The sequence below is a fragment of the Nerophis ophidion genome, linkage group LG16 (assembly GCF_033978795.1).
Source record: "Nerophis ophidion isolate RoL-2023_Sa linkage group LG16, RoL_Noph_v1.0, whole genome shotgun sequence".
NCBI classification, from domain to species: Eukaryota; Metazoa; Chordata; class Actinopteri; order Syngnathiformes; family Syngnathidae; genus Nerophis; species Nerophis ophidion.
The window spans coordinates 23,654,965-23,669,964 of record NC_084626.1 but is presented as its reverse complement, the minus strand read 5'-3'; the positions used below and the strand labels follow the sequence as shown (position 1 = coordinate 23,669,964).

Genomic DNA, 15,000 nt, shown 5'->3' with positions numbered 1-15,000 from the left:
TTAATTAGCGCGTGCTTACTTTTACCGCATGCCTTTGGCAAGCGCAGGAGTGAGAAGAGGTTTTAAATTAATTAGCGCATGCTTACTTTTACCGCATGCCTTTGGTAAGTGCCGGAGTGAGAAGAGGTTTTAAATTAATTAGCGCATGCTTACTTTTAGTGCATGCCTTTGGTAAGCGCAGGAGTGAGATGAGGTTTTAAATTAATTAGCGCCCCGGCGGCAATTCAAGGAAATACGGTATTTATTTTAATTGTTCTGAAAGCTACCATTAAAAAGTCATTAATCATGGTTACTCGTTACTTCACAGAAAAGTAATTGAATTACTAAAGGAGTTACTCATTAATAAATGTAATTAATTACTAGGGAAAGTAAAGTTAGTTTTATTTATAAATAAGTATTAAATCTCTGGCATATGCATTAGAGCCAGCTGTCAAACTCTGGCCCGCCGTGTAATTTAATTTGGCCCTTGAGGCAATATCAATTTAGCATTAGAGTTGGCCCGCCAGTGTTATACAACGTCGGTGCCGCTGTAACACCGCATTCACAGCTAATACTCATACTTGCCAACCCTCCTAATTTTTTCCCGTAGACTCCCGAAGTTCAGTGCCCCTCCCGTAAAATCTCCCGGGGCAACCATTCTCCTGAATTTCTACCGATTTCCACCTGGACAACTATATTGGGGGCATGTATTTAAGACACTACCTTTAGCGTTCTCTACAACCTGTCGTCACGTCCGCTTTTCCTCCATACTAACAGCGTGTCGCATAATATTTGTGGCTTTTACACACACACAAGTGAATGCAAGGCATACTTGGTCAACAACCATACAGGTCACACTGAGGGTGGCCGTTTAAACAACTTTAGCACTGTTGCAAGTATGCGCCACACTGTGAACCCACACCAAACAAGAATGACAAACACATTTCGGGTGAACACCCGCACTGTAACACAACAGAACCCCTTGCAGCACTAACTCTTCCGGGAAACTTCCAGCAAACTGACCAAATAATTAACGTTTTATTCATGCATTTTCTCTTGCTACTTCAAGGCTTGAATGTTTGGTTCATTCATTATTGTTATTTTATTTTCAAATTTATTAGTAGCCTGTGGAAAGATTTTTATATTTACCTCAGAAGATTAAATTTTTATTTAAATTTTATTTGATATGCCATTGATATTTTTTAAGTTATTATTATTTGAAACTGGATTTTGCATGTCACTAAAGTTATATAAGCCTTGCTTGTTCAATATTCAATGCAAAACTTGTTTGGGTCCCTATTAAAAGTTTAATTCGTTCAACCTTGGCCCGCGGCTTTGTTCAGTTTTAAAATTTTGGCCCACTCTGTATTTGAGTTTGACACCCCTGGATTAGAGAGATGTTTAATAAAAGAGTACAGAGTGCAGAGTCAGTGCTTTAAAAAGGCAGGGCTTGTTGCTTAGTGACTCTGACGTCATGGAGGGTTTCAAGGGAGGTGTGTTTTTTTTGGCTTTAACAGTTAGCAACACACTTTGTGGGCTTCGACGCCTCCTCTTTTTTTATCTTTTCAGCAGATTGTGGTGCCTCTGCTTAATAAAGAGATCGAATGTGCTTCTATGGCTTTCATATCTTGTCAACAAACGGGGTGAATTTTGGATGGCAAGTTTGTCACGTCAATCATCGATTTGTTGTTCATTATTCCCATTGTGTAGTGGTGTGTGTGTGTGTGTGTGTGTGTTGTTTGTCTGCCGTGTCCCAGTGTGACGCTGCCTCTTCCTATTTGATATCAACTTCCTTTTTAGTGCGGCGCTGCTTGTTGCCTTCACTTGTGAACAAAATATTCCCTGCATTGAACACGACACTGTCTTGTTGTCGACCTAAAACCACATCAAAAGTAGCGTGCCGCGTTTTTTTTTCAAGCCATTGCTAATGGCGTTGGAACGGATGTAAAAGTAATTATATTACTCATTACTGCAAACCCCGTTTCCATATGAGTTGGGAAATTGTGTTAGATGTAAATATAAATGCAATACAATGATTTACAAATCATTTTCAAGCCATATTCAGGCTACAAAGACAAGATATTTGATGTTCAAACTCATTAACTTTAGATTTTGATGCCAGCAACACGTGACAAAAAAGTTGGGAAAGGTGGCAATAAATACTGATAAAGTGTAGAAATTCTCATCAAACACTTATTTGGAACATCCCACAGGTGTGCAGACTAATTGGGAACAGGTGGGTGCCATGATTGGGTATAAAAGCAGCTTCCATGAAATGCTCAGTAATTCACAAACAAAGATGGGGCGAGGGTCACCACTTTGTAATAAAATTGTCAAACAGTTTTAGAACAACATTTCTCAACGAGCTATTGCAAGGAATTTAGGGATTTTACCATCTACGGTACGTAAAATCATCAAGAGGTTCAGAGAATCTGGAGAAAGCACTGCACGTAAGCGATGATATTACGGACCTTTGATTCCTCAGGCGGTACTGCATCAAAAACTGACATCGGTATGTAAAGGATATCACCACATGGACTCAGGAACACTTTATGAAACCACTGTCAGTAACTAGAGTTGGTCGCTACATCTGTAAGTGCAAGTTAAAACTCTGCTATGCAAAGCAAAACCCATTTATCAACAACACCAAAGAACGCCGCTGACTTCGCTGATGGAAAATGGAAAAGTGTTCTGTGGTCTGACGAGTCCACATTAAAAATTATATTTGAAAACTGTGGACGTGGTGTGCTCCGGACCAAAGAGGAAAATAACCATTCGGATTGTTATAGGCGGGAAGTTGAAAAGCCAGCATGTGTGATGGTATGGGGGTGTATTAGTGCCCAAGGCATGGGTAACTTACACATCTGTGAAGGCACCATTAATGCTGAAAGGTCCATACAGGTTTTGGATCAACATATGTTGTCATCCAAGCAACGTTATCATGGACGCCCCTGCTTATTTCAACAAGACAATGCCAAGTCATGTGTTACAACAGCGTGGTTTCGTAGAAAAAGAGTGCAGGTATGTTTCTGGCCCGCCTGCAGTCCAGACCAATCTCCCATCGAAAATGTGTGGCGCATTATGAAGAGTAAAATACGACAGCGGAGACCCCGGACTGTTGAAGGACTGAAGCTCTACATAAAACAAGAATGGGAAGGAATTCCACTTTCAAAGCTTCAACAATTAGTTTATTCAATTCCCAAACGTTTATTGAGTGTTGTTAAAAGAAAAGGTGATGTAACACAGTGGTGAACATGCCCTTTCCCAACTACTTTGGCACGTGTTGCAGCCATGAAATTATAAGTTAATTACTATTTGCAAAAAAAAAATTAAGTTTATGAATTTGAACATCAAATTTGTTGTCTTTGTAGCATATTCAACTGAATATAGGTTGAAAAGGATTTGCAAATCATTATATTCCATTTATATTTACATCTAACACAATTATCCAACTCTTATGGAAACGGGGTTTGTAATATAAAGTAGTGTAAAGTTCTAACTTATACCTCGGGATGGAAGTGCTAAAAACTACCAGTGTAGTGGGTTGGCATAATTCACCCAAGGAACTCAAGTTATTAGAGAGTTCCGGTCAGAGGTTTTTTTTCCCCAGTACGTATTTCCGGCGTTGGTGTTGCACTAATGAGCAACGGATGAGGAGAATGGTTGGGCCTGATAATGTGTTATTTCCACGACTGTATGTATCGGTATTGGTTGATATCGTTATCGGTAATGTTTGCGCAAAGTGCAACTGGGACTCTCACTCAAGAATTGGCTTTTACAGCCATGCTAGGTGTCGTCAACAAACTTACAAACTTGAATGTAACGTATCAACAAAACGTCAAGTTAAAATAAGACAATTTAAATTAAATAATTAAATAAATAATAATAATTAAAAACACTGAGACGACACTCATTAAAACTGAAAATATAAGGCTAATAATTGACTTAAATAGGATGACAAAATTCCATCCATCCATCCTTTTTCTACCGCTTATTCCCTTTGGGATCGCGGTGGGCGCTGGTGCCTATTTCAGCTACAATTAGGCGGAAGGCGACGTACACCCTGGACAAGTCCACATCTCCAAAAAAATATTTACATAAAAACAAACTATTAATAATGATTAAAGTATCATTACAAAATTTAAATTTTTTTGTTTTTTTAAAAATAAACATCAAATTTAAATAAGTGTCTGACACAAGAGAGTAAATTAGCATGGACATCTGTGACTAAGATGCCAAAGAATTGAGTTAGACAATATCGGAACATCGGGTATCGGCAACTAAGCCATTATCGTACATCTTTAAAGGCCGACTGAAATGAGATGTTCTTATTTAAACGGGGTCAGCAGCTCCATTCTATGTGTCATACTTGATCATTTCGCCATATTGACATAATTTTGCTGAAAGGATTTAGTAGAGAACATCGACGATAAAGTTTGCAACTTTCGGTCGCTAATAAAAAAAATCCTTGCCCGTACCGTTATTTTGGTCCAGCTTCCTGTTTGTCTCCCTGTGTCCTGTTTTCACTCAGCTGCGGCTGATTGGCATCTGGTCACACCTGGTGTCAATCAGCCTGCTCCTATTTGTACCTGTTTCGTCTTGTCAGTTGCTGGATCATTGTAGTGTCGTGTCAATGTCATTTTTTACTTGTCATTCCTACTGGTTTTGTGAATGCAGCGTAGCGGTAAGCTATATTTGGTAGATGTTTTGTAGCTTACTATTTTTTGTTCGCTGCTTCCGATTAGTTTGTTCATAGTCCTTAGTTTGTTATATCCGCCCATGTGCGTGCTTTTTGTTTGTACCCTTTTGGTTTTGTTTTTGTCATAGTATCTTTATTAAATCATGTTCGCTTACCAAATGCCCGCCTCCTTCTCTGCAGCTTGGGGTTCGACACCTAATAACTGTGACATATGTTGTGCTACGGTGCGGATGTTCTCCGAAAATGTGTTTGTCAACCTTGTTTGGTGTGGGTTAACAGTGTGGCGCATATTTGTAACAGTGATAAAGTTGTCTATACGGCCACCCTCAGTGTGACCTGTATGGCTGTTGACCAATTATGTCTTGCAGTCACTTCCGTGGGTCTGCAGAAACCTCTTACAATATGTGACGGGGTGGAAAAGCGGACGCTTAAGGCAGCGCCATCACGGCACGCCCTTAATATTGTTGTCCGGGAGAATGATTGCCCCGGGATATTGTCGAGAGGGGCACTGATACTCCGGTGTGTACCTGAAAGATCGCGAGAGTTGGCAAGTATGTTGCTAGGGCGGGAAAGCCATTCAAAGATTGTGTATTCATTAAAAAGTGCATGTTAGATTTTTTTTAAGAAATCTTTTCTTGCGGCCCAGCTAGGGATTTTGGGCCCCATGAAAAGAATACTTACAGGGCCCCCCAACACATAATTTCATCATCATTAGGGGCCTCTCTGAGCCGCCCTGCATCATGGTCCCCTAGAATCCGTCTCCTTTACCACCCCTTTTTGGCACCCCTGCCCAGCCTCCCCCAATTTCTACATCCTGTGGCCCCCAGGTAATTTGAGTTTGAGACCCCTGGTTAAGACAGACTTGTGTCGTTTTTTGTTTTTTTTCTGGTGTTAAGTGGCTTTTAAAAAAATAAATAAGTGGTCCATCGCTAACTCGGCGCCGCGTCCCAGCATCAAGAGTGCAAAGAGGAGGGGGGAGTCTGTTACGCTTGGATGGCCGGCACATTGAGAGGCTGGTCCGGGGAGACTCACAAGACAGGGCTTCTTTTTTCCTTCTTCTTCCCTCCTATCTCTCTCTTTCTCTCTCCCTCCCTCTCTCTCTCTCTCTCTATTCTGAGCCCGCCGGCCGCCAGCGTGCGCAGCCCACTCCTGTCCTTCTCCGGCGCGGTAGGAGGGAGGTCGAGCTGGGCGAGTCGCAGCGACAACGCCGAGACTTCACTTTCACAGCCGGCGAGACTCTGACGCGGTGGGTGGGGGAGAGAGAGAGAGAGAGAGAGAGAGGAAAAGGGGGGGCGGTTGTGGGATGGAGACGCAGTAGTGCTGCCGCACGGAGGAAGCGTCGTACCGCAGCCGTATCTCGGATGACTGGCGACCGGCAGCGACACTTTTGTCTGGGGGGTGACGGATTAAACTGAGGCGGCGGGATTCATGCGTACGATTCTCTGCAAACAGGTAGGTGTTGGTCTGGATGATCGTCAACTTCACTCAAATCATGTTTTTTCAATCATTAATTGTTGATGCCTTCTCTCCACTTTCTGCTTGGAAATGACCGTGCTTGGAGTCATAATAATGATAGTGATAAAAAGTAATCCGCAGATGTTAGTAGCCTAATCCCTGTCAATCCACCCTGCCCATAATAATCCCTCGGATTGACCACCTACTGCAGCTTTGATACCGGTCCCGGGTGGGAAGTTTTGATCAGGGGGCCCAAACCTGTTTTCACCCCAGGGACCAGGTTTAATATACGCATTATTTGCACGGACCGGCTTTCTACGTGTGGCAGATAAAAACAGCAACAAAAAAAATGAGCCTCTGGCTACAATCTGAAAGTTAAATCGGAGAAAATGCGGTTGTTTTTAATTTTACTAGATGAGGCAATTCCCGAAGGAGTTGCATGTGAATGGTTCAATGCTGACAGAATGTAGGAAGAACGTAAGACTAGTTTGATTGTTGAAAGACTTTGAATTTCCAGGAAAAACGGAATTTGGTTTGGAATTTTGGGAAAGACTTAGTTCGAATGTCCAGGATGAGTGGAAGAAGTCGAAGGTGGATTGGTTGGAAAATTTGGGGATTGTAGAAGTTTGAACAATGGATAATTCATTTGGAATGGGAAAAATGTCACTAAACACTAAGAATTCTTGGAAATCCGGGATTTTTTTTTTTTTACAGTTTTTGAAAGGGAGCACACTTGAGTTTGAGTTTATTTCGAACATGCAAGTATACAACATGATACATCACAATTTCCAGTTTCTCTTTTCAACATGTTCGAAAAGGAGTAGGAAGAAACAAAACTTATTTAATTCTTGAAGCAGAGCTTATTTAATTCTTGAACAGGCTGAATATTTTGAAGTTGGAACGGTTCAAGTGGGAGTTGTGGAACTTTGAATGTTGCCCCATTATTTTCAATGGGAAAAGAGGGAATTTTTTTGTGGAAAATGTAAAAAAAAAATGTTAACTTTCTGAGTGAGTAGAAATAGTCGGTGTTGGGCTTTTTCAAATTGGTCGAGAATTGTTGAAGTAGTAACATTTTTAATTGAGAAATAGTATTAAGGAATTTTGGGAAAACTGGGAATTTTTCCAGTTCGAAAAACTTATTTGTTTTTTTGTCCTGATTAAGAGGAATGTGTTGACGGTGGAATGGTTGAAATGGTTTGAAAAATGTGAAAGGAAAAGTTGCCGGAAAAAAAGGGTTTGAAAAAAACGGAATTCTGGGTATTCCTGGAATTTGTTTTAAACTTGAAAAAAAATGATAGTTTCAATGTCCAGGATGACTGGAATATGTTGAAAGTGGATTGGTTTGAATAGGTTGAAAAATGTTGGGATTAAACACTGAGAATTCTCGGAAATCCGAGAATTTATTTATTTTTTACAGTTTTTGAAAGTAGCAGACAATTCTTGAACAGGCTGAATATTTTGAAGTTGTAAAGGTTTGAGTGGGAGTTGTGGAACTTTGAATATCGCCCAATTACTTTCAATGGGAAAAGCGGTAATTTTTGGGGAAAATGTTAACGTTCTGAATGAGTTGAAATGGTCGGTGTTGGGATTTTTCAAGTTGGTCGAGAAATGTTGAAGTAGTAAAGTTTTTAATTGAGAAACGGTATTAAGGAGTTTCGGGAAAAACGGGAATTTTTCCAGTTCGAAAAACTACTTAGTTTTTTTGTCCTGATAAAGAGGAACATTTTGACGGTGGAATGGTTGAAATGGTTTGAAAAATGTGGAAGGAGTAGTCGCTGGAAAAAAAGGCATTTCTTCGAATTCCTGGAATTTGTTTTGAACTTGAAAAAAATGATAATTTCAACGTCCAGGATGAGTGGAATATGTTGAAGGTGGAATGGTTTGAATAGGTTGAAAAATGTTGGGATTGTGGAAGTGTGAACAATGGATAATTCATTTGGAATGGGGAAAATGTCACTAAACACTGAGAATTCTTGGAAATCCGAGAATTTTTTTTTTTTTTTACCGTTTTTGAAAGTAGCAGACAATTCTTGAACAGGTTAAATATTTTGGAGTTGGAACGGTTCAAGTGGGAGTTGTGGAACTTTGAATATTGCCCCATTCTTTTCAATGGGAAAAGCGGTAATTTTTTGGGAAAATGTAAAAAAATGTTAACGTTCTGAATGAGTTGAAATGGTCGGTGTTGTGATTTTTCAAATTGGTCGAGAAATGTTGAAGTAGTAACGTTTTTAATTGAGAAATGGTATTAAGGAATTTAGGGAACAACGGGAATTTTTCCAGTTCGAAAAACAGCTTAGTTTTTTTGTCCTGATAAAGAGGAACATTTTGACGGTGGAATGGTTCAAATGGTTTGAAAAATGTGGAAGGAGTAGTCGCCGGAAAAAAAGGGATTTCTTCAAATTCCTGGAATTTGTTTTGAACTTGAAAAAAATGATAATTTCAACGTCCAGGATGAGTGGAATATGTTTAAGGTGGATTGGTTTGAATAGGTTGAAAAATGTTGGGATTGTAGAAGTGTGTGATAATGGATAATTCATTTAGAATGGGGAAAATGTCACTAAACACTGAGAATCCTTGGAAATCGGGGAATTTTTTTTTTTTTTACAGTTTTTGAAAAGTAGCAGACAATTCTTGAACAGGCTAAATATTTTAAAGTTGGAACGGTTCAAGTGGGAGTTGTGGAACTTTGAATGTTGCCCCATTATTTTCAATAGGAAAAAAGGGAATTTTTTGGGAACATGTAAAAAAATGTTAACGTTCTGAATGAGTAGAAATAGTCGGTGTTGGGATTTTTCAAATTGGTCGAGAATTGTTGAAGTAGTAACATTTTTAATTGAGAAATAGTATTAAGGAATTTAGGGAACAACGGGAATTTTTCCAGTTCGAAAAACTTCTTTGTTTTTTTGTCCTGATTAAGAGGAATGTGTTGACGGTGGAATGGTTGAAATGGTTTGAAAAATGTGAAAGGAGAAGTTGCCGGAAAAAAAGGGTTTGAAAAAAACGGAATTCTGGGTATTCCTGGAATTTGTTTTAAACTTGAAAAAAAATGATAGTTTCAATGTCCAGGATGACTGGAATATGTTGAAAGTGGATTGGTTTGAATAGGTTGAAAAATGTTAGGATTAAACACTGAGAATTCTCGGAAATCCGAGAATTTATTTATTTTTTACAGTTTTTGAAAGTAGCAGACAATTCTTGAACAGGCTGAATATTTTGAAGTTGTAAAGGTTTGAGTGGGAGTTGTGGAACTTTGAATATCGCCCCATTATTTTCAATGGGAAAAGCGGTAATTTTTGGGGAAAATGTTAACGTTCTGAATGAGTTGAAATGGTCGGTGTTGGGATTTTTCAAATTGGTCGAGAAATGTTGAAGTAGTAACATTTTTAATTGAAAAATGGTATAAAGGAATTTTGGGAAAAACGGGAATTTTTCCAGTTCGAAAAACTACTTAGTTTTTTTGTCCTGATAAAGAGGAATATTTTGACGGTGGAATGGTTGAAATGGTTTGAAAAATGTGGAAGGAGTAGTCGCTGGAAAAAAAGGGATTTCTTCGAATTCCTGGAATTTGTTTTGAACTTGAAAAAATATATAGTTTCAACGTCCAGGATGAGTGGAATATGTTGAAAGTGGATTGGTTTGAATAGGTTGAAAAATGTTGGGATTGTGGAAGTGTGAACAATGGATAATTCATTTGGAATGGGGAAAATGTCACTAAGCACTGAGAATTCTTGGAAATCCGAGAATTTTTTTTTTTTTTGCAGTTTTTGAAAGTAGCAGACAATTCTTGAACAGGCTGAATATTTTGAAGTTGTAATGGTTTGAGTGGGAGTTGTGGAACTTTGAATGTTGCCCCATTATTTTCAATGGGGAAAAGCGGTAATTTTTTGGGAAAATGTAAGAAAATGTTAACGTTCTGAATGAGTTGAAATAGTCGGTGTTGGGATTTTTCAAATTGGTCGAGAAATGTTGAAGTAGTAACGTTTTTAATTGAGAAACGGTATTAAGGAGTTTCGGGAAAAACGGGAATTTTTCCAGTTCGAAAAACTACTTAGTTTTTTTGTCCTGATAAAGAGGAACATTTTGACGGTGGAATGGTTCAAATGGTTTGAAAAATGTGGAAGGAGTAGTCGCTGGAAAAAAAGGCATTTCTTCGAATTCCTGGAATTTGTTTTGAACTTGAAAAAAATGATAATTTCAACGTTCAGGATGAGTGGAATATGTTGAAGGTGGAATGGTTTGAATAGGTTGAAAAATGTTGGGATTGTGGAAGTGTGAACAATGGATAATTCATTTGGAATGGGGAAAATGTCACTAAGCACTGAGAATTCTTGGAAATCCGAGAATTTTTTTTTTTTTTACAGTTTTTGAAAGTAGCAGACAATTCTTGAACAGGTTAAATATTTTGGAGTTGGAACGGTTCAAGTGGGAGTTGTGGAACTTTGAATATTGCCCCATTATTTTCAATGGGAAAAGCGGTAATTTTTTGGGAAAATGTAAAAAAATGTTAACGTTCTGAATGAGTTGAAATGGTCGAGAAATGTTGAAGTAGTAACGTTTTTAATTGAGAAATGGTATTAAGGAATTTAGGGAACAATGGGAATTTTTCCAGTTCGAAAAACACCTTCGTTTTTTGTTCTGATTAAGAGGAATGATTTGACGGTGGAATGGTCGAAATTGTTTGAAAAATGTGGAAGGAGTAGTCGCCAGAAAAAAACGGTTTGAAAAATGTGGAATTCTGGGAATTCCTGGAATTTGTTTTGAACTTGAAAAAAAATATAGTTTCAACGTCCAAGATGAGTGGAATATGTTGAAGGTGGATTGGTTTGAATAGGTTGAAAAATGTCGGGTTTGTGGAAGTGTGAACAATGGATAATTCATTTGGAATGGGGAAAATGTCCCTAAAAACTGTGAATTTTTGGAAATTTTACAGTTTTTGAAAGGGAGCACACAATTCTTGAACAGGCTGAATATTTTGAAGTTGGAACAGTTCGAGTGCAAATTGTGGAACTTTGAATATTGCCCCATTCTTTTCAATGGGAAAAGAGGGAATTTTTTTGCGAAAATGTAAAAAAAATATATTAACGTTCTGAATGAGTGTTGGAATTTTTCAAATTGGTCGAGAAATTTTTCATTGAGAATTGGTCTTAAGGAATTCCTAGAATTTCAGGAAAACCGGGAATTTTTCCAGTTCGAAAAACTACTTAGTTGTTTGTCCTGATTAAGAGGAATGTTTTGACGGTGGAACGGAGGAAATGGGTTGAAAAATGTGGAAGGATTAGTCGCCGGAAAAAAGGGTTTGAAAAAAGTGGAATTCTGGGAATCCCTGGAATTTGTTTTGAACTTGAAAAAAAATATAGTTTCAACGTCCAGGATGAGTGGAATATGTTGAAGGTGGATTGGTTTGAATAGGTTGAAAAATGTCGGGATTGTGGAAGTGTGAACAATGGATAATTCATTTGGAATGGGGAAAATGTCCCTAAAAACTGAGACTTCCTGGAAATCCGGGATTTTTTTATTTTAATTTTATTTTTTTTACAGTTTTTGAAAGTAGCAGACAATTCTTGAACGGCTGAATATTTTGAAGTTGGAAAGATTTGAGCGGAAGTTGTGGAACTATGAAAATTGTCCCATTCTTTTCAATGGGAAAGGAGGGAATTTTGGGAGTAAATTTAAAAAAAAATGGTAACGTTCTGAATAAGTTGAAATGGTCGGAGAAAGTAAAGGAGCGTCAAGCAAAGGCTTCATTAGGAATCTCTAATGGTATTTAAAAGTTTACATTTCAATTGCAATGTTAAAGCTGCAAGCAGCGATGGACGGGACCGACTTTTGCTGGTGTTTCCTGCCTTTACCCATTCAATATATCTTTACCTGCACATTACCTACCTTCCCTGCATCCTGGGGTAACACTGGTGTTTCTTTCTGTCACTCATACACAGTGGTGCTTCCTGCCATCACCCAGACAACATATCTTTACCTGCACTTAACCTACCTTCTCTGTATCCTGGAGTCAAACTGGTGCCTCCTTCTTTCACCCAGTCAACATATCTTTACCTGCACAGTGCCTACCTTCTCTGCTTTGTGTGGTCATGCTGGTGCTTCCTGCTTTTAAGCGGCCATCTTGAGACGGCAGCAGCATCAGCTTAGCGGTTCTTTAATGGCTTGTAAAATCAAAACCGGAGCAGTTATTAAAACTATTTTCGCAACTGTTAATCAGAAGGGTTCACTCGCTCTCCTGTGCGAGTTTGAAGCCGACACAACAAACGCGCTCGAAGGAGATAATGTTTGAAAAAAGGTGACGGGTTTTTACAAAACTTTAGTTTTGAAGGGGTAATTGCCAACTTCCGGTTGATCTTTGCTGAGGAATGTAAATGAATGAAATGTAGGTCTAAGTGAGACCTACATATAGGTTTTTGTTTCATGTCTCTAAGACATTCTTACCGGAAATCACAAACAGTTTTGTGTGTGTTTTCTTCCTAGGAGCAGTTTTTGATTGATTGATTGATTGATACTTTTATTAGTATATTACACAGTTCAGTACATATTCCGTACAATTGACCACTAAATGGCAACACTCAAATACGTTTTTCAACTTGTTAAGTCGGGGTCCACGTTTATCAATTCACGGTAAAGTTTTGTCTGTGTTTTATTCCGAGGTGGCCGTAGAGCGCAATTTTGAGTTTTGGGGTTTGGTTTTTTTATTTAATCGAAATTTTCGCCAGTCCTGATGTGTGTGTCCAGTTTGGTGAGTTTTGAAGCATTTGAAGGGGGTAAAATTACAGCTCAAAGTGGCAAAAATGACTTTTTTTTCAAGGAAATGTTTGTTTTGAAGGGTTTTTCGCCAACTTTCTGTTGATTTTTCTGAAAGATGTCATTTTATGAAATCTAGGTCTAAGTCAGACCTACATAGAGGTTTTTGTTTCATGTCTCTACGACATTCCTACAAGCATTCAAGCAGTTTTGTCTGTGTTTTTCCTAGGGTGCGCTAGAGCGCAATTTTGAGTTTTTTTATTTTATTTCATTTTATTTATGTATTTTTTTTTATTAGATGGCAATTTTTGCCAGTCCTGATGTGTGTGTAAAATTTGGTGAGTTTTGAAGCATTTTAAGGGGGTCAAATTACAGCTCAAAGAGGCGGCGGTATAATAATAATAATACCTTAGAAATACTATAGGGTCCTCTATCCCAAAGGGACATTCAGTCCCAAATAAAACCTTAGAAATACAATAGGGTCCTCTGTCCCAAAAGGACATTTGGTCCCAAATAAAACCTTAGAAATACAATAGGGTCCTCTGTCCCAAAAGGACATTTGGTCCCAAATAAAACCTTAGAAATACAATAGGGTCCTCTGTCCCAAAGGGACATTTGGTCCCAAATAAAACCTTAGAAACACAATAAGGTCCTCTGTCCCAAAGGGACATTCGGTCCCAAATAAAACCTTAGAAATACAATAGGGTCCTCTGTCCCAAAGGGACATTGGGTCCCAAATAAAACCTTAGAAATACAATAGGGTCCTCTGTCCCAAAAGGACATTCGGTCCCAAATAAAACCTTAGAAATACAATAGGGTCCTCTGTCCCAAAGGGACATTGGGTCCCAAATAAAACCTTAGAAATACAATAGGGTCCTCTGTCCCAAAAGGACATTCGGTCCCAAATAAAACCTTAGAAACACAATAAGGTCCTCTGTCCCAAAGGGACATTTGGTCCCAAATAAAACCTTAGAAATACAATAGGGTCCTCTGTCCCAAAGGGACATTTGGTCCCAAATAAAACCTTAGAAACACAATAGGGTCCTCTGTCCCAAAGGGACATTTGGTCCCAAATAAAACCTTAGAAACACAATAGGGTCCTCTGTCCCAAAGGGACATTCGGTCCCAAATAAAACCTTAGAAATACAATAGGGTCCTCTGTCCCAAAGGGACATTTGGTCCCAAATAAAACCTTAGAAATACAATAGGGTCCTCTGTCCCAAAGGGACATTTGGTCCCAAATAAAACCTTAGAAACACAATAGGGTCCTCTGTCCCAAAGGGACATTCGGTCCCAAATAAAACCTTAGAAATACAATAGGGTCCTCTGTCCCAAAGGGACATTTGGTCCCAAATAAAACCTTAGAAATGCAATAGGGTCCTCTGTCCCAAAGGGGCATTCGGTCCCAAATAAAACCTTAGAAATACAATAGGGTCCTCTGTCCCAAAGGGACATTTTGTCCCAAATAAAACCTTAGAAATACAATAGGGTCCTCTGTCCCAAAGGGACATTCGGTCCCAAATAAAACCTTAGAAATACAATAGGGTCCTCTGTCCCAAAGGGACATTTGGTCCCAAATAAAACCTTAGAAATACAATAGGGTCCTCTGTCCCAAAGGGACATTTGGTCCCAAATAAAACCTTAGAAATACAATAGGGTCCTCTGTCCCAAAGGGACATTTGGTCCCAAATAAAACCTTAGAAATACAATAGGGTCCTCTGTCCCAAAGGGACATTCGGTCCCAAATAAAACCTTAGAAATACAATAGGGTCCTCTGTCCCAAAGGGACATTCGGTCCCAAATAAAACCTTAGAAATACAATAGGGTCCTCTGTCCCAAAGGGACATTTGGTCCCAAATAAAACCTTAGAAACACAATAGGGTCCTCTGTCCCAAAGGGGCATTCGGTCCCAAATAAAACCTTAGAAATACAATAGGGTCCTCTGTCCCAAAGGGACATTTGGTCCCAAATAAAACCTTAGAAACACAATAGGGTCCTCTGTCCCAAAGGGGCATTCGGTCCCAAATAAAACCTTAGAAACACAATAGGGTCCTCTGTCCCAAAGGGACATTTGGTCCCAAATAAAACCTTAGAAATACAATAGGGTCCTCTGTCCCAAA

At 38.9% G+C, this 15,000-nt stretch overlaps 1 protein-coding gene across 2 annotated transcripts in view; it reads left to right on the top strand.

The window, feature by feature from the left end:
• LOC133535176 (contactin-4-like) overlaps nucleotides 1-15,000 on the top strand; it is a 645,232-nt gene that overhangs the window by 182,951 nt on the left and 447,281 nt on the right. Inside the window, exon 1 of one of the 2 annotated variants that reach the window (XM_061874741.1) lies at nucleotides 5,986-6,130. The exons of the other annotated variant lie outside the window; for it this stretch is intronic. The gene's annotated coding sequence lies outside the window, so the exon portion shown is untranslated. Of the gene's footprint in view, nucleotides 1-5,985; nucleotides 6,131-15,000 lie in introns of those variants that run through there. 2 annotated transcript variants of the gene reach the window in all.